Source organism: Thamnophis sirtalis, unplaced genomic scaffold (assembly GCF_051295495.1).
Source record: "Thamnophis sirtalis isolate CommonGarterSnake01/CBP01778 unplaced genomic scaffold, rThaSir2_p1.2 scaffold_1, whole genome shotgun sequence".
In the NCBI taxonomy this organism is placed as follows: Eukaryota; Metazoa; Chordata; class Lepidosauria; order Squamata; family Natricidae; genus Thamnophis; species Thamnophis sirtalis.
The window spans coordinates 110300950-110318579 of NW_028261381.1; the positions used below are offsets into that span (position 1 = coordinate 110300950).

The window sequence follows — 17630 nt, forward strand, 5'->3', positions numbered from 1 at the left end:
TGCAGTAAAGCAATAAATAATTTATTCTATTTTACCTATCTCTTCAAATAAACATGTTGTATAACAGGTTATGCAAGGCTATTATAGTTAATAAAGCATATTTATGTGCACATACCATGGAGTTGAATACTGAAAGAGACATGTCTCTTGAGCTTCATTTGCACATCAAGGTGTAATGATTACCTCAAGATAGGTTAAGCTTTGTTCTTTCTCTCTTTGAAAATAAGTTGTATGCAGTTTCAGTTTCTGAAATGCTGGGAACATAAAATAAAGTACTGTATGATTACAACACATGTAATCAATGTAAAACAATCCTCTGTACATTACAAAATATATTTTTGTGTCTTCAGTAAATAAACAATCATCTTTATAAATAATATAGACTATAGAATATGGGACTAAAGTCTATGAATCTTATGCATTGTGGTGGACTAGAATTTTTGTAATAATAAATGGGTTAATCTTTAAGATTTACAGCAGGGATGTCAAACTGGATTTCTTGACTTGCTTCCCTTTCCTGTTTGTTGGTTTTGCTACTATCTTGCCTCCCAGACCCAATTAATGATGGGTATCGAGGTACCACAGTACTGATTTACATAGTGGAATCTAAATTATAAGCACTTTTTGAGTTAGATATAATTCATTATAAAGTGTTTTTTTTTTAAAAACCTTCCATTAAGGGACTGGCTGACTTAAATGGCAGTAGTTTTAAAAATAATTATGAAATGAAGATATTCCTATTGCATCATAAGTGAATAAAAATCTGTTTTCATATTTGTGATTTTGGTTTTTCTCATGCGATTTGAATTTAACTATTTTGTGTTTCAGTTTTCAGGCTGGTAAGAAAAAGATAAATTGGCAAATTAAACTATTATTTGGGGCTTGCATATTTTCACATACTATTAAATTATGCATGTCTTTTTTTTTCAAATGCATGCAAAAATGACTCACCGCAAATACGTTGTGCTGTATAAATACAGTGAAAAAACAATTTTTAATCTTGTATTGTGCTTATTAAAGAAATGTTATTGAATAGTTGTATACATAATTGAAACTTTTAGCAAAATCAAAAACAAATTTATATTATTATATAACAACTTTTCTGCTATGTACTTAAAAAAAATATTTGACTCATACCTGTTTTTTAAAAACATTCTTAAAACTATTGTTCATCTATACTTTACTGTCTGTGTCCCTTGAAAAAGGCTTAAACCTTGTTTATGCGTTTTTCCTCATTTTAAGCTGGTGTGTCAACACTATTTTTATTTACAACAGATTTAGCTGCAATGGCATATTACTTATTTCTAGATTGAATTTTTGGAGTCAGTCTGCACCTTAAAATCGAATGGACAAATCTCCTCCCTTTGGCCCTCTTGTATGATGTTGCAGTCGATATGAGCTAGAGAAGTTTTTCAAATTTGTTCTTGCCCTGTCAGATATCTTCCAAGCACAGAAAGATACTTAACCGAGCCTAGAGTAATGTCTAGTCACATTGCCTCAAAAAGGATGAAATGCTAGATAGCAGCAGAACTGTTGTGCTTTGTTTTCAGTGTAGATCACTCACAATGATTTATCTTCAAACTGTTTTGTATACTTCTAGTTGTCAACCTTGCTGGTCATCTTATTGCTTGAGAGCTTTTAAATTAGACATTTGTTCTACAAGGACATTACATTTACAGTTAGAGCTGGAAAGGACCTCGGAGGTCTTCTAGTCCAGCCTGCTGCTCAAGCAGGAGACCCTAGACAATTGACTTCCAGTCTCTTCTTAAAAACGTCCAGTGATGAAACACCCACAACTTCTGAAGGCAAGATGTTCCACTGGTTAATTGTCCTTGTTAGGAAGTTTCTTCTTAAAATTCCAGGTTGCTTCTCTGCTTGATTAGTTTCCATCCATTGTTTCTTGTTCTGCCTTCTGGTGCTTTGGAAAATAAATTGACCCCATCTTTTTGTTGCAGTCTCTTAAATACTGGCATATTGCTATCATGTCACCCCTAGCCCTTCTTTTCTCTAGACTAGCCAACCCCAATCCTGCAATCGTTCTTCATAGGTTTTAGTCTCCTGCCTTTAATCATCTTAGTTGCTCTTTTTTGCACTTTTTCCCAAATCTCTACATCCTTTTTTTTAATGTGGTGACCGAAACTATATGCAGTATTCTAGGTGTGGCGTAACTAAGGCTTTATAAAACGGTACTAATACTTCACATGATTTTGATTCTATGCCTCTGTTTATACAACCAAGGATTATATTAGTTTTTTTGGCTGCTGCTGCACACTACTGACTCATATTTAAGTGATCGTCCACTAGGACTCCCATGGTCCCTCTTACAGTTATTGTTTTTGAGTCAGGTTTCACCTAATCTGTACTTGTAGCTTTGGTTTTTCCTGCCCAGATGTAAAACTTTGCTTTTTTCTACATTGAATTTCATTTTGCTGGCTAGGACCCTGTTCTGACCCCCCTTCTTCGCTTGTTAACAGATGACAGTCAGACAGACTTAAAAGGAAATAACTATCAGTCCTGGTTCACGCTGGCTGCGAGCCCAAAATAAACATAGATAGTCTCTTGCAAACAAGGGTTACGCAGCAGAATGCAGAAACAAAACTCTTACAGCACCAAGTTTTCAAGAAGCAAAATCACTTATCCAAGTGTCTCACAAACTCAAATAGAAACGGAACTGAATTCTCCACGAACGACGAACCACGAATGAACGATGAACGTTGACTTCTGCAACCAGGCCGTGGCACCATCTGTCCTTTTATCTCCAGAAGACGACACTAATGAGCCCCAGCTGCATTGTTATTCCTGCATCCCGACTCAACTCACAGCAAACTTCTGCTGAGTCACAACAGGGCCCATTGTTAAGTCTGACAAGATCTTTTTGGATCCTGAGTTTATCTTCTGGAGTGTTGGCTATTCCTGCTAGCTTAGTGTCATTTGGAAATTTGATAAGTTCCCCTTCTATTTCCTCATATAAGTCATTTATGAAGGTATTGAAGAGTACTGGGCCTAAGATGGAACCTTGTGGTACTCCCCTGCTTACTTCCCTCCATGTAGATGTAGTACCATTTAAGGACTACTCATTGAATATGGTATGTAAGCCAGTTACAAATCCATCTGATGGATATCTATCCCACACTTTTCTAGCTTACCAAATGTAGGTTGTGGTCTACTTTGTCGAATATTTTGTTGAAGTCTAAATATACTATGTCCATAGCATTTCACTGGTCTACTAATTTAATCACTTTGTCAAAAAATGAAATAAGATTCATTTGGCCTGGTCTGTTCTCCATAGTGAGGGGAGGAGTATCCAGGATGGGTTAACTTCATCCTCGTTGATTGGACTAAGTCCGATAAGCTCTTTAGACCACGCCCTAGTCACCAGGTAATACCCAGTTATCGACTCAGTCCCCAACTGGAGGGCTGTGTCATCCTGATTTCCTTGCAAAATTGCAAAGAAAGAAAGAAAGACTGATTTAAAGTGAAACTTGCTATTCCTCAGAGGCGTGAGTACCTTGGCGGCCAGCAAAATCCCCGGTGGGGTAGCTTATTTTTTCCAGTATTTTCCCAGGTATTGCTGTTAGGCTGATTGGTTGTTTTCTGGGTCTCTTTTTTTCTTTTTTGAAGATGGGATCACATTAGTTCTTTTCCAATCCTCTAGCAGTTCCCCAGTACTCCCAGGATTTTAAAAAGATATGGTACAATGGTTCTGAAATAACATCTGCCAGCTCCTTCAGAACTCTCAGATGTAATCCATCACTTCCTGGTGATTTATGTTCATCAAGGTCAGACATATGTTCTATTACCATTTTCTTGATTATTTTAATTTTTATTTCTAGTCTGTCTTTTACGGTTAGGTTTTTGATAGGTTGGGCTGTAGTCTCTTTTTGTATGAAGACTGTTGCAAAGAATGAATTAAGCAGCTCTGCTTTCTCTCTACTGCCGGTTATTTCCTTACTATGTTCTCTCTTTAGTGGACTGACTATTCCCTTGAATTTTTTTTGTTATTTATATGTTGAAAGAAACTTTTAAAATTATCTTAGGCTTTTTCTGCAAGTCTTCGTTCATTCAAATGCTTCAAAATGTTCTTGGTAGCTTTTTTTTTTTAACAAAATTATATTATGTAGACCCAAAGTGGATGTAGCCCTGAATTTAATGATTATTAGGCAGGATAAATTATGGGCAAGCATTAAAAACCACTACGTTGCTCAGTTTCCCTCCCTTGTGCCTTAGGATTGCAACTGTCTTGAAACAATCCCACATAGATACTTCCCCCAAGCAATTTGAATATGTGAGACAATTGTATGATCTCATGCATATTCTGTATGTAATGGTCATAACCATGCTCCAAAATTGTACAGGAACAGGACAAAAAATAGCATTACTACTATTACAGCATGCTAACTTCATTTTCCTTTTGTTCCTATTCAGATATAAATGGTTACTGTGTGCAGTGGATATTGTTTCTGTTAATGGAATTTGTTTGCTAATTAAGGTTCTTATTTTCCAAGTCTTCCTATGAACGATTAGCCTTCATAAGTAAGTGAAGCTCTTCATTGCAAACAGTCAGCATCATGAGTGAGGCATGTGGAATCCTATTTCTTGTTCTCTAGTTGAGTAATGAAACATCTGCAAGCAGATTGCTAAGGTCAGAGAGCATCTGAGACCCCACAGATCAACCCTGAGCTACATAGATTCTCTTCTGTTGGCCCAGTATGTTTTTCTTCATTGACATATGAATCAACATGAAATCTCTCTTTCTCCAGCCCCCATTTTAATATTTTGCTAATTAAGGGATTACAGGAACATAGCAAGGAAAGGATTATATGTGCCTCTTAGTTTATTTTCTTACTCACTTTCACACCACTTTTTATTATCGTTTTCTAAATAAAATGTCACTTCTACAATAGTGGCGAATATCTGTAGCTCAGTTGTAGAATGAGGGTGAAGGTTTGTTTTCCGAGTTTATGGGTTAGTTTCTCAACGTTTCATTACCAGGTTAGGTAACATCTACAGCAGAGTTTAGGGAATGTTCTTCTGTTTATAAGGGCTTCAGGTGTGGGTGTCAAGTGTTGTGATGGATCAGCTGTGAGTCATCCATGAGTCTTGTGATGGGTCTTGTGATAGGGAGGTTATATCAGGTCAGGGTCATTGGAAGATGAACTGGTGGGAGGGGTTGCGTGGGTTGATTGAGGGTCGGTGCAGTCTTTGGTTGGCTGTGCAGTTGATTTGAATTCTGAAGGGTTTGTAACTATTTGTAGGTCAATGTGTCTGTTGATGGAATTGCTTGTGGAGTATCAGGCTTCAATGAACTCAGGAGCGTTTTCATTGCTAGATGCATCAAGTGATGGAGAAAGTACTAGAAAACTGTGATTTCCATACTTTGTTGCCTTTAGAGACAAAAAGTAAATAGGTCGTTTTTGTATCAGTAACTCAGTATATAATTTTTAAAATAAAAGTAATAAAATTACTTCAAAGCATCATATAATTCATCATAGAATAACAGTGTTGGACGGGACCTTGGAGGTCTTCTAGTCCAAGGTCCAGGTCTTCTGTTCCACTGATTAATTGTTCTAACTGTCAGGAAATGTCTCCTTACTTCTAAGTTGCTTCTCTCCTTTATTAGTTTTCACCCATTGTTTCTTGTCCTACCCTCAGGTGCTTTGGAGAATAGTTTGACTCCCTCTTCTTTGAGGCAGCCCCTGAGATATTGGGACACTGCTAACATGTCTCCGCTAGTCCTTCTTTTCATTAAACTAGACGTAGCCCAGTTCCTGCAACCATTCCTCATATGTTTTAGCCTCCAGTCCCCTAATCGTCTTTGTTTGTGGTTTATTTGTGGTTATTTGTTTTCATGCATGCTACATAATAGACATCTTCATAATAATAATGTTCTTCAAAACAATGAAGAACAAGAAAGTCTCTTTATTCTTTTAGCAGCTTCCTTGGATGTTGGATATTTTAACCAGTCTATCCAGCAGTATGTATGGTAAGGGAGAAAGAGAAGTTCCTAATAGAATAGAATTCTTAGTTAATGTTCAGGTTTGTTATAAGTAATCTCTTTTAAATTGTTCTATTACATTACTGACAGAAGTAGGACAGCAATCTTTGGATTTATGAATTACTTTAGCTTAGTCTAAATGGAAATGTATGAACTTCCCTGACTTATATTAATAACAGATTGAGAATATTCTGAATGACTTCTGCAGAAAGCCAGAATGTTTTTGGAATGATATCTTAAAACTGTGATGCTAATAGTGCAAATACTAATTTAGAGGGAAATGAAATTCTTTGAATTCTAGTAGTGTTATCAGACTAGGCATTTGTTGTTGCATATATCAGAATTGTGTAACGTGGCTCAATCTTGTAACATGTTGAAGCCCAATACATTCAAACCATTGAGAAATGAACAAACAGTCAAGTTTAAATTAATAGCATATTGTATGTTATTTTCTTAACCCCTGATGGGTTACTGAAACTCTTTCTTTTTCCACTAAAGGGAAGATTAGGACTTAAGTTGGGATATGTGTGTGCATTTTGAAAATATTTCGTGTAAAAGGACTGGTGGTAATTGCAGCTTTTGAAAAATGGATTGAGTTACTTAATATGAATTGTGAAATTTGGGATTGTGATAATTTAATTCTTATATATTTAAATATAGGTTAATACTTTTATAGTTTAATGTCAGACATCTTAGTGTAATGATATGATGTCTGTCGCTGAAGTAATTCTGCTCCTTGCAGTCTTGGAAATTAGGTTAATTTTATAAATAAAAAAATACCAAGAATATTTGATTGCGGCCAATAAGTGGTGTCAGGAACCTGTTCATGGAGAAATAGACTTAGTCTGAATCCTAAACTTTACAGATGTTGCTCCTGAATATATGATAGTAAAATAACTTATACATTAAAATTCAGAAAGAACATATAATGTGTTCCTATCATCTTCTAATTCTGCTTATACTGTTGCAGGGGAATCCATAATATGTCACATTTTCTACCCCTACACCCCCCCCCCAGAAACACCTAAATTTTAGTGTTATCATTTTCATCCATGTTCAATGTTTTGGGTGGGTTGGGAGTTAAGTGTGGAAATAAGAATGATTTGTTTCTCAAAGATCACTTGCCCTTGTCTCCATTCTTATTCTTCAAAAAACCTTCAATATTAATTGCTGCAAATCTGTTATTTTGCCATCAGTTTTCAATGGCATCAAATCCTACATAGGATTTTTATTTAGATTTAAATGTAGTACTTTTGTCTCTAGGCAAAATCCATTATCCAAGCTTGCCAAATCTGTTTCATCAGGAAATGTGAGAAGCTATAATAGAGATCAGTTTTCTTTATTTTTGCCTCCCTCTCCATCCTACAGTATTATGTTTTTTATCTAGTTCTGCTAGTAGTTTTTATTGCTTCCTCTGCAGTGTAGGCGGTCTTCCATGTCATACTTGAACTTTGCCAGAAATTTAAACCTTTTTTGCACAGCAGATCTGTAATTTAAAATTAATGAAAAAGGAAATAGAGGAGCTGTGTGCAGAATTATGATGCATTTCAGTTTTACCTGAAGAATTACAATGTGCAGCTCTGAGTAAAGAAAAAAAAAACTATTTTAAAGTTTCTGATGCAGATATATATTATCATAAGCTTGTGAAAAGATAAGCAGATTTACTATTCCTCCCATAAGATTTTTGCCAAAAATGTCAGCAAAAATAATATTTCAGAATTTTTGCTTCAGATTTTCTAAATGCTGTCCAGACCCCAAATATTTATCAAGTTAAATCAAGCTACTTTCCATTTACAAAATCCCAAACCTGTTATAATGTACTAATTTCATAAATATAATAGTATTTGTAATTTGCACCTTTGGTTTCTCTGTCTAGTAGCTATCTGTCATCATAATAGATTAGGGGCTTTGATAGGGTTTTACAAATAATGGGACATAAAACAGTTGGGTTTTTGCCATATCTTAAAGTTCTCTTCTAATCACTGCAGAGATAGCAGTAAGAACTCTTACTGGTCTACAGTATTTATTTAGTGGGGCTAGGCTTAAGTGTCCCTTGGTGGTCACTTTTGAAAGTGGCAAGATTGTGGCAGTAAAATTGTGTTGTCTAAAACGGGTGTCAAATTCAAGGCCTGGGGGCCGGATCTGACCTGCAGGGTAGTTAGATCTAGCCCGTGGGGACACCATAGAAACAGCAAAGGACAGGCCCATGGTGCCTCTGCCAGCGAAAATGGAGCTCGGGAGGCCCATGGGCGGCCTCTCAAGCTCTGTTTTCTCTGGCAGAGGCTTGCAGGAAGCCATTGCAGCCAAAAACGGACTTCGGGAACCCATTTTCGCTGGCAGAGCACTCAGCCCACATAGGCACCCACGACACGAGTGAGGTCAAGCTGGCCACGTCCCCCTTTCCCCCAAGGTCAAACACAACCCTAATGCGGCCATCAATGAAATCAAGTTTGACGCCCCTGATCTAAAATAACCCTTGATATTTCCTTGATGGCGAACCTAATGGCATGCGGAGCCATGTTGCCCAGCATGCGCAGCCTTGCATGTTTGTCTTCTGGGTTTCTGGCACGCATGTGCACATGATGATCAGCTGTCCACACGCATAGCCATGCCAAAAACCAATGTGCACATGCACGCCGTCCAGCTGATTGTCAGGTGCGCATGCAAGCTGGGACCCAGGAGTTCAGCTTTTCCAGAGCGTGTTCCCTTCGTCCATGCAGCAATGCCGAAAACCCGCATGTGTGCTGGCCAGCTGATTATCGGGCGCGCATGCATGCTAGAACCTGAAGTTCAGCTTTTCCAGAGTGTAGCCCTGACGAGCAGGTGAGCACGCAACGTTTCTGTGCAACCTTTTGACCCTCGGTGTTGAAAAGGTTCGCATTACTGCTATATTTAATTACCTTAATGAGAGGAATATAGTTAAGTTATGCTCATATTGTGTCTGACCAGGGAAGAGCTATCAATTATATGAATTATTCATTAAGTGTTATTGAAAGTTCATTCATAAAGAAAAAAAATATTTCATAAGGAAACTGCAGCTGATGATGTTTAGTTTATTGACTATATATCTGAAAGAACGGCTTAGAATATTTTACTCCCTGTACTTAAATTGATACATACTTTAATTTCTGATTAGCCACAGTAGACCTTGCAAAGTTTCACTCTTGCAATAAATGATGTTCTCCTGAGATGCAGCCCATTAGAAATACTACCAATATTCATAACCTCTATATTCCATGTGACAACAGTAGCACAATTCATCTAAATCTTCATCTTGGCCCAACTGTTCAGAGTATGCCTAGCCTTGCCAGTTTTTCCAGTTGGACGCATTTCAAAAATCTTGCTTCTGTTACAGCATCTCACATTGTAATTGGGATAATTTTGTATTGTCAATACATACTGCGGCCTGCCTTCCCTAGAAAACTGTTTTGTGTATGGTAGAGAATCTTTCTCCAGTGCCTTTGATGTTGATCAAGACCTGAACATCATAACCAGAATAATTGTTTGTGGTAATGATGTCAAGACTGTCTTAGTTGCAATGTTCTCTGATGTCTGAAATGTTTTACTGGCCTCAACCAGCAGCTCACTGAGTTAGCTCATCTCTCCCGCTTTGTTTTCCAGTTCGCCTGCAGTCTCCTCTCTGAAGATCATGTTGTAGTCAGGGTCCAAATCTCCATTTGTTCACAGGATTATTTATTATATACATAGAAGAGTTTATGTCATGGGTTTGGTCTGGAGATCACACAGACTACCTAAGATTCAGTTGGTGCAGCATTTGTTTTAATCAATATACAAATTCCAATGTTGTCATTTTTCCTTATGATTATTATTACTGGCAAAATGTATATGCTGCTTCAGTTAGAGATTCTAAACAGTTTACAATTAGTACCATAGTAACAACAAAAAATGAACCCCACATGCAGTAGTCAGTATCCATCTTCCATTTGTGAAAATTAACACAACCCCCTCATAAAAACCCACTGACTCAGAGCTTTGAAATAATATATTAGTTCCCCAAAGGTACTGCGGAACATTTTTAAAATTATCCTCATGAAACAGAAAGGGGGCTTCTGAATGTTATTGGAAATATTAACTTCAGAGGCACAATTATCCAGAGAGTGGAGGCTATCGCAGAGAAGGCACATTTTCAGAGCCTTTCCCCATCCATTTCTCAGTATGCCCTGCAGCATGCCTTCTCCGATGTTTGATAGGCAAATAATACATGGAGTAGAAGTTCTTGAAATGTCTTCGACTCAATCCACATGGACCTTTTTAAATAATTAGCATTTTGGGCCATGTCCTGTAATGAATTGATAGCCAGTAAAACACCTGCAACAAAGACATACCTTGTCTATTCTGGCCATCAACTGTGAGATAGGGTGCTGCATTTTGCAGCAACTACGGGTAGTCATCAACTTACAAGGGTTCATTTAGCGACCATTGAAAGTTACAATTGCACTGAAAAAATTGGGTTATGACCATTTTTTCATGCTTGCTAGTGTGGTCATGTGATCAAAATTCAGATGCTTGGCAACTGACTCATATTTATAAAGGTTGCAATGCCCGAGATTATGTGGTCACCTTTTGTGACATTCTGATAAACAAAGTCAATGGGGAAACCAGATTCATTTAACAACCATGTCACTAACTTATTAATGTGATTCACTTAACAAATGTAGCAGCAAAGGTCGCAAAATGAATCAAAATTCACTTAAGAAATGTCTTGCTTAGCAACAAAAAATTTGGGTCGTATTGTGGTGGTAAGTCACCTGTATAGTTTTCAAGGACAGTTTCATACAGAGCAAATTGTATTAATTCAAGTGTAAGGTGAAAAATGTATCACAATTGCAAGTGTATCCCATTCCAAGAGCTGAAAATGACATACAGTTGCGACTGGCAAAAGGTCTCCTGTCCATGGCCTCCAACCTCCACTGCAAGTCCAGGAGAATCCCACCATTGTGGTCAAGCTCCTTTTGGAGGGCATTTACTGCCTTCCAGACTAAATATGGAGTTGTCCTGAAATTAGAAGACTTCAGAATAAATAGCCATTCTATCCTGCTAAGAGGAAGTCTTAGCATGTTTCATCAGCCAATCCCTTACAGCTTCCAGGCACCTGAGTCAAGATTGTTACTGCATCCTGCCCAACTGGAGTAGAAATATATGCTGTAGTATTATCAATATTATTGCTATAAAGTGTTTTGCTAAGATTTTTTTTACAGGGTAGCTCCCCATTGCTTTTCCTAACCTTCCCCATTTATGCAGATTGGGGCTGGAATATGGTTGATGAATCAACCAAATGGCTGGGTAAGGAAGACCTGGAAAAATGATAAAAATGAAAAAGTGGGATTGAGTCTTCAAAGCAGGAAAACAAAGATAATGACAACAGCTGCAGATGGACATGAGAAGTTTAAAATCTTCCTTGGATTAAAAATTATTCATGATGGCAGTTCTACTCCTGAAATCAAACACAGGATAACCTTAGGCCACACTGCAATGGTTAACATGAATAAGATTTGGAAAAGCAAAGATATTGTTATAAATACTATAAGCAGGCTAGTTAGAGTATTAGTCTTCCCTCCCTATGAGCCATGGTGGCGCAATGGTTAGTGTGCAGTACTGCAGTTCTGCTGCCTGCTGGCTGCCTACAATTTGACAGTTCAAATCTCACCACGCTCAGGGTTGACTCAGACTTCCATCCATCCGAGGTTGGTAAAATGAGGACCCAGATTATTTGGGGCAATATGCTGACACTATAAACTGCTTAGAGGGAACTGGAGATTAAAACATGAAGAACGGTTGCAGGAACTGGGTATGTCTAGTTTAATAGAAAGGAGGACTAGGGGAGACATGATAGCAGTGTTCCAATATCAGAGGGAGTCAAACTATTCTCCAAGGCACCTGAGGGTAGAACAAGAAGCAATGGATGGAAACTAATCAAGGAGAGAAGCAATTTAGAACTGAGGAGAAATTTCCTGACAGTTAGAACTATTAATCAGTGGAACAGCTTGCCTCCAGAAGTTGTGAATGCCCAACACTGGAAGTCTTTAAGAAGATGTTGGGTAGCCATTTATACCGAAACGGTATAGGGTTTCCTGCCTAGGCAGGGGGGTTGGACTAGAAGACCGCCAAGGTCCCTTCCAACTCTGCTATTGTATTGTATTGTATTGACTATAGAGCACTGTGAAGCTGTATATAAGACTTAAGTGCTATTGCTATTGCTATAATGATGTATGGATATAAGAGTAAGAATGGCTGCTTGAAGCCTTTGAACCATGGTGCTGGTGTAAAGTATTGCGTATGCCATGGACATGCAGAACAACCAATAGAGGTGCTGAAATGTATAAAACCAGACACATTACTAGAAGGCAAGATAACAAGATACGTCTGATTTATTTTGGCCATGTCATGCATGCAAATTCATTCGGGAAGTCAGTGATGCTAGGAATGGTTAATAGATCAAGAAGAAGGGGCAAGCAAAGAAGTCAGTGGGTTGATAACATCAAAACTGATACGAAAATGAATATCCAACATCTGAAAGAAGCTGTGCTTGACAGGTAGCATGGAGAGCACTTGTCTATAAAGTCACCAGAACTGAGTCGGACACAGCTGAGTGGTTAAAACAATAACAAATTATCAACATATTAATGTTAGTGAACTAGGCCATCTCAGTGACCCTGTATTGAAATATCTCTGAAATCTTTATCAGATGCATAAGAATGATACTTTTTTATTTTAGTTAATAATTGAATTCAATTATTGAAGAGTTGTTGTAGTTCTGATCTTACTATTGTGAGCATTCTGCGCCTGTAGATTAAAAAAAATAGCTGCATCTGCAAACTAGAAGGCATTAGCCTAAAATTCTGCTGTTGTGGTACTTTCTCTTTCAGAATCATAAATTGCTACGCCTGCCTGAGTATCAGCATTTCCTTTGGACAGTGTACAGAACTGAAGAGAAAGGGGAAACCTCCTTGCAGGTCCTCTGCTGTTGGATAGGGTAAGTTGCTTGCCAAAATCCTAGGCTCTGGAAAATTCAGAACAGATTACTATGCAGGCATTTAGCTGACATGTAATGCATTCACAGATCATTATTCAACTAACACTAGCTTACAGGTAGGCAGGTAACTTACATATTAAAATCAGTCAAAAAAAAGTGTCTGGGAAATCCACTTTTCTTTTTCTTATGTGTCTTTGTTAGATTGAAGATGTACCCCGTTTAATTTCTCTCTTCACTATAAGTGACATATATCATCCCAGTTTCAAAATGATTTATAAATACTTTGGCCACATGTGGCACATAAGGGCAGGGTGAGAAAGTATCATGTACTCGTTTTGCATTTCTGCAGTGACTCTGTTCTGGCTTCCAATTTTGCCTTAATTTTTAGGGAATTAGCAAAGCCATTGGATATTTTAGTTACGTTGTGTCCTTTTATACCACCTTAGGCCCTGTCAGACTTTGAGAGTATTTGAGGCAGGCCTTATTTAACATACCGTATTTTCACGACCATAAGCCGCACCGGGTTATAAGCCGCAGTATCAGTTAACATTAATTTTTCAAACTTTTTTCATATATAAAGCGCACCGGGTTATAAGCCGCATGGTTTTTTTGCAACATTCACGCTAAAGTGCCGGCATGACTTTGAAGGGCTGGCTTGCCACGTTTCCCCGGAACGCTCGGGCTCCTTCTCTGGGCAGAGTTGGAGCCTTTCCTCCTCCTCCTCCTCCCAACGGAGGGGCGCCCTAAAAAAAAAAAAGAAAGGAGCCAAGCCGTTCCAGAGATGTGAAGGGAAGCTCCGGGCGAGAAAGCGGCTTTCAAAGCTCCGTCGAGCCCCGCGTGTGGATTTATTTATTATTTGCTTGGGGATCCGGATCCGGGCCACCTGTTCCTCCGGGGGCAGCCCAAGCCTTTGAGCGGGGAGCGGAGCTTTCTCCCGAAACGGCGCTTCTGCTCCCCTTTGGCACTTAGCTCTGGGAGAAAAATGGAGCGTGACGGACTTTCCAGCGCGTATCAGAAGCTGATCCGGGAGAGCTGGCAGAAAGTGAGCAACAGCCCCCTGGAGCACAGCGTCGTCCGCGCGGAAGGCAATCCAGTCTTTATAAAGGAGCTAATCTCTTCTCTTCTCTCTCTCTCTTTCTTTCTCTCCCCCCCATCCTCTCTCTCCGGCTCTCCTTTCGTTCTGCTCCCCCCCCACCATTTTGCTTACAAAGCAAGAACGATCAAGCGGCGGGGCGTAGAAGCTTGAGGGGGGGGGGAGAGAGAGACCACGGCCAATGTCGGCTGGCACAGCAACCGGATTTCTGGCTCCGAAGATGCTCTTACGGGCTGCCTCGTTCGCCGCTCCACCCTGAGAGCTTGGTAAAAAAATAATAAGGGGGGGGCACCGTTCGTCCCTTCTGCAATACAGAGGCGGGGGGGCGTGGCAGGGGGGGGGAATCCTGCCGCTCCTAATCAACTAAGGTCTGGTGGCTTCCAAGCTTGCGTCCCCCCCTTCTATCTCTTTTCAGGCAGGTACCACCGGATCCATCAGCCCCTCCCAGCCCCCCCCCCCCCACCAGCAGACCCGGTCCGGGAAAGACAGCAGAGAGGAAAAGAGAGAAAGAGAAAGAGGGAGGGAGAAAGAGGAAGAATAGAGAAAGCAGGAGGCTTCTCGCATCCGTGCGATGCTTTGAACCCGAATTGGAGGGGGGGCGTCCCGAGAGACGCATTCGCACGACGCCTCTAACCCGGATTGGGTGGGGTGGGGGGAGAAAACGGGGCGAGGGTCTGTCTGGTGGGTGGGCTCCGCTGGCAAATAAAACCCGGGGGGAAAATGGGTCGGTTGAACGACGCGTCAATGCAGGGGTGGAGGGAAAGCCTGGGCTGGGGCTAATGGGGCTTGTATTCCTCTACCCCAACTGGCCGGGGGCTGCTGCTGGGGCTGGTAGTCTTGGCTTTCGATCTGGACTTCCTACCAAGCGGGGGGGGGCCTCGGAAACGGGCGCTCAGCCCAGCCGTCCTCGTGCTTCAAGTTTGAGCGTCAAATCGGGAGGGAGAGATTTTCGATCTTTTTCCATATATAAAGCGCACCAGTTTATAAGCCACACTGCCGGTTTTTTATCAAATTTTAGGATTTTCAGTGCGGCTTATAGTCATGAAAATACGGTATATATTTTTTCAAACAGGTCCTTTCATTACAATACTCATCATTGTTCAATACCAGTTATATTTTCATATCCTGTGCTTATACTTGAAATGGCAGCCTTAGATCCTAGGACCACATGTGATCTCTGATTCTTTTTGTGGAACCTGTAAAGCCTCCCCACAATACAATTGCTGACAACCATTAGTAGTTTTCCCTCCCCCCTAAAAATAAGTGTATTGTTAACTTTATTTCGGAAACTGTTTGTAGACTGTAGGACTTCATAGATCATTTTGCCACATCTGAAGTTGTGGTTTCTCTCATCATAGGTTTTAAAGGACTTTTAAATTGACCATTAAGTTAAAGTTAGACTGCTTCAGATTGGTTAAAAATTATTAACTCATGTTATTTTAGCTTTTAATTCTTGCTATTTTGGTTGCTGTTCTCCTTGTCCAGTGTGACTATATATTCATAAAGTACTAATCTGACATTTGATTGTTCCAATCTAATGTGACTTTTAAGAGGAATAGTGGAATGTTCAATTTTTTTCTTTTCTTTCAATATTTTGTAAATTAAGTAATATTTATATATTGTAAACCTTTAATGTATTGTTTGTACCTGACATAGTATTGTTTGTACCTGACATAGTTGGTCATAGTATAAAATAGTAACAAAAACAAACAAATAAATAATGGTTAATTTAATTATTTACTCAAATGTCAGATTACTTTTTTAAATACCTAGCAAATAAGGAACAAATTGAATATCTTCTGATTCTTTAATGAAAGCAGCTTCAAAGGAACAGTGCTAGCTAGTGGGACCCCTTCTGTGATATATTAATCCCCACTTATTCTCCAAAAGAGAATTTTAGATTCAACTCCCTAACCCAGTGACAATTTTGAATTTTGTGGCCTGAAAAATCCCTCCCCTGTATTCTTGTGTACTGCTCTATGTCCTTCTTCTCTGGTCTTCCCTGGTCTCGTATGCATGCACCCTTAGGCCTCCCTGCACTTGCATGCACCCATGCCCGCAGTACCCCATTCCCCAACTTATGTACAGCCTGTGCCAGCCATCCCAGGGCCTTCCCTATCCCTAACAGTAATTCCGCAGTCTTTACTTGGGACTCCCATCGCTTCCTTCTTAACAGCTCATATATCTAGGGATTATACTTTTTGACATCATCACTTAGCAATAGCAATCCTAGTCCTGTCTGCTGTTGTAACTCGAGAACCACCTGCACAGGTTTTGTTTCCTTTTGTCATGCTTTCATTCAGTTTGTTTTTTCTGTTATCAGTGTAAGATCTCCCTACAAAGGAAATATGTTCTTATCATGAACATATCTATAGGTTTAGTGAAAAACATTGGTAACGTGCCTCTCATTTATATAGCAGCCTAATTTAGTGTGTGTAACAATATGTATGAGAATAGATTTTAATTAGGTCTATCTAAATCTGTACTAATAAATACTTCTTTTCCACTGACACTCAAACATATTTCAAATAGCAGTTACAAATGGTGGGAAGAGACAAAAAAATAAAGTCTTTTTGTCAGGGGTTTGTGAGGAAGTGTCATCACTTCATCCTCCTCTGGTCACATCTCTATAAGGTGTGTGGGCAACATTGTCAGTCATCCTTAGCCATATAGGTTTAATGTAGGGGTGGGTTGCTGCCGGTTTTACTACCAACATGGCAACAGTGGCTGTGAGGGAACCGGTCTGTGGGCGTGGCAGGCTTGGGTTGCTGCCGGTTCTGCGACCCAGGCTTGATTTAATGGTTAATTACTCCCCCACTTTTTCGTGCTAGTTTGTTCTAGTTATTGTTCAGACCATGAAAGCCCATACAGAAAGAACTTCCTTTCTGCTTGTATCTGATGTCCAAGCTTATAATACATCCCCTGCATTTCTGATAGGTTTTTTGCTTCCTGTCTTGCTTCCTGCTCACTTAAGTTTTCATGTTTTTGTGCCTCCTTTTGTTTGTCTAGAAAATATGTCTTCCTGTTTAAGTTGAAGTATAAATTTGCCTAGCAATTAAGGGAGTAGTTGTTCTAGGTATATTTATTTTTAAAATGTACATCTAGATTTACAGCTTAATATATCCAAATTGTGCATTGTTATTTGCACTGTTAGAGAAATTTGGGGCTCAGTTGTTTTATTTCCTCTATACAAAATGTCATCCTTCTTTCAATATTGTACAGAATGTAAAAGTTGTAGTGTTCATTAACCTTTCATGTTCTATTTGTATCTTAACTTTCATTGTCCAATACAGACCTATTCCTATGATGCTGATAAAGTATATGTATTAGATACATTATACTTTCATTTCATTTCAAATAAGGTATTAAAATGGAGATGATTAGGGGACTGGAGGCTAAAACATATAAAGAATGGTTGCAGGAACTGCGTTATGTGCAGTTTAATGAAAAGAAGGACTAGGGAAGACATGATAGCAGTGTTCCAATATCTCAGGGGTTGCCACAAAGAAGAGGGAGTCAAACTATTCTCCAAAGCATCTGAGGGTAGA

At 39.2% G+C, this 17630-nt stretch overlaps 1 protein-coding gene across 5 annotated transcripts in view; it reads left to right on the forward strand.

The window, feature by feature from the left end:
• SIPA1L1 (signal induced proliferation associated 1 like 1) overlaps nucleotides 1–17630 on the forward strand; it is a 155391-nt gene that overhangs the window by 48165 nt on the left and 89596 nt on the right. For 4 of the 5 annotated variants that reach the window (XM_087721734.1, XM_087721751.1, XM_087721762.1 and 1 more), the window contains one exon: nucleotides 12883–12989. The exons of the other annotated variant lie outside the window; for it this stretch is intronic. The gene's annotated coding sequence lies outside the window, so the exon portion shown is untranslated. The remainder of the gene's footprint in view (nucleotides 1–12882; nucleotides 12990–17630) is intronic. 5 annotated transcript variants of the gene reach the window in all.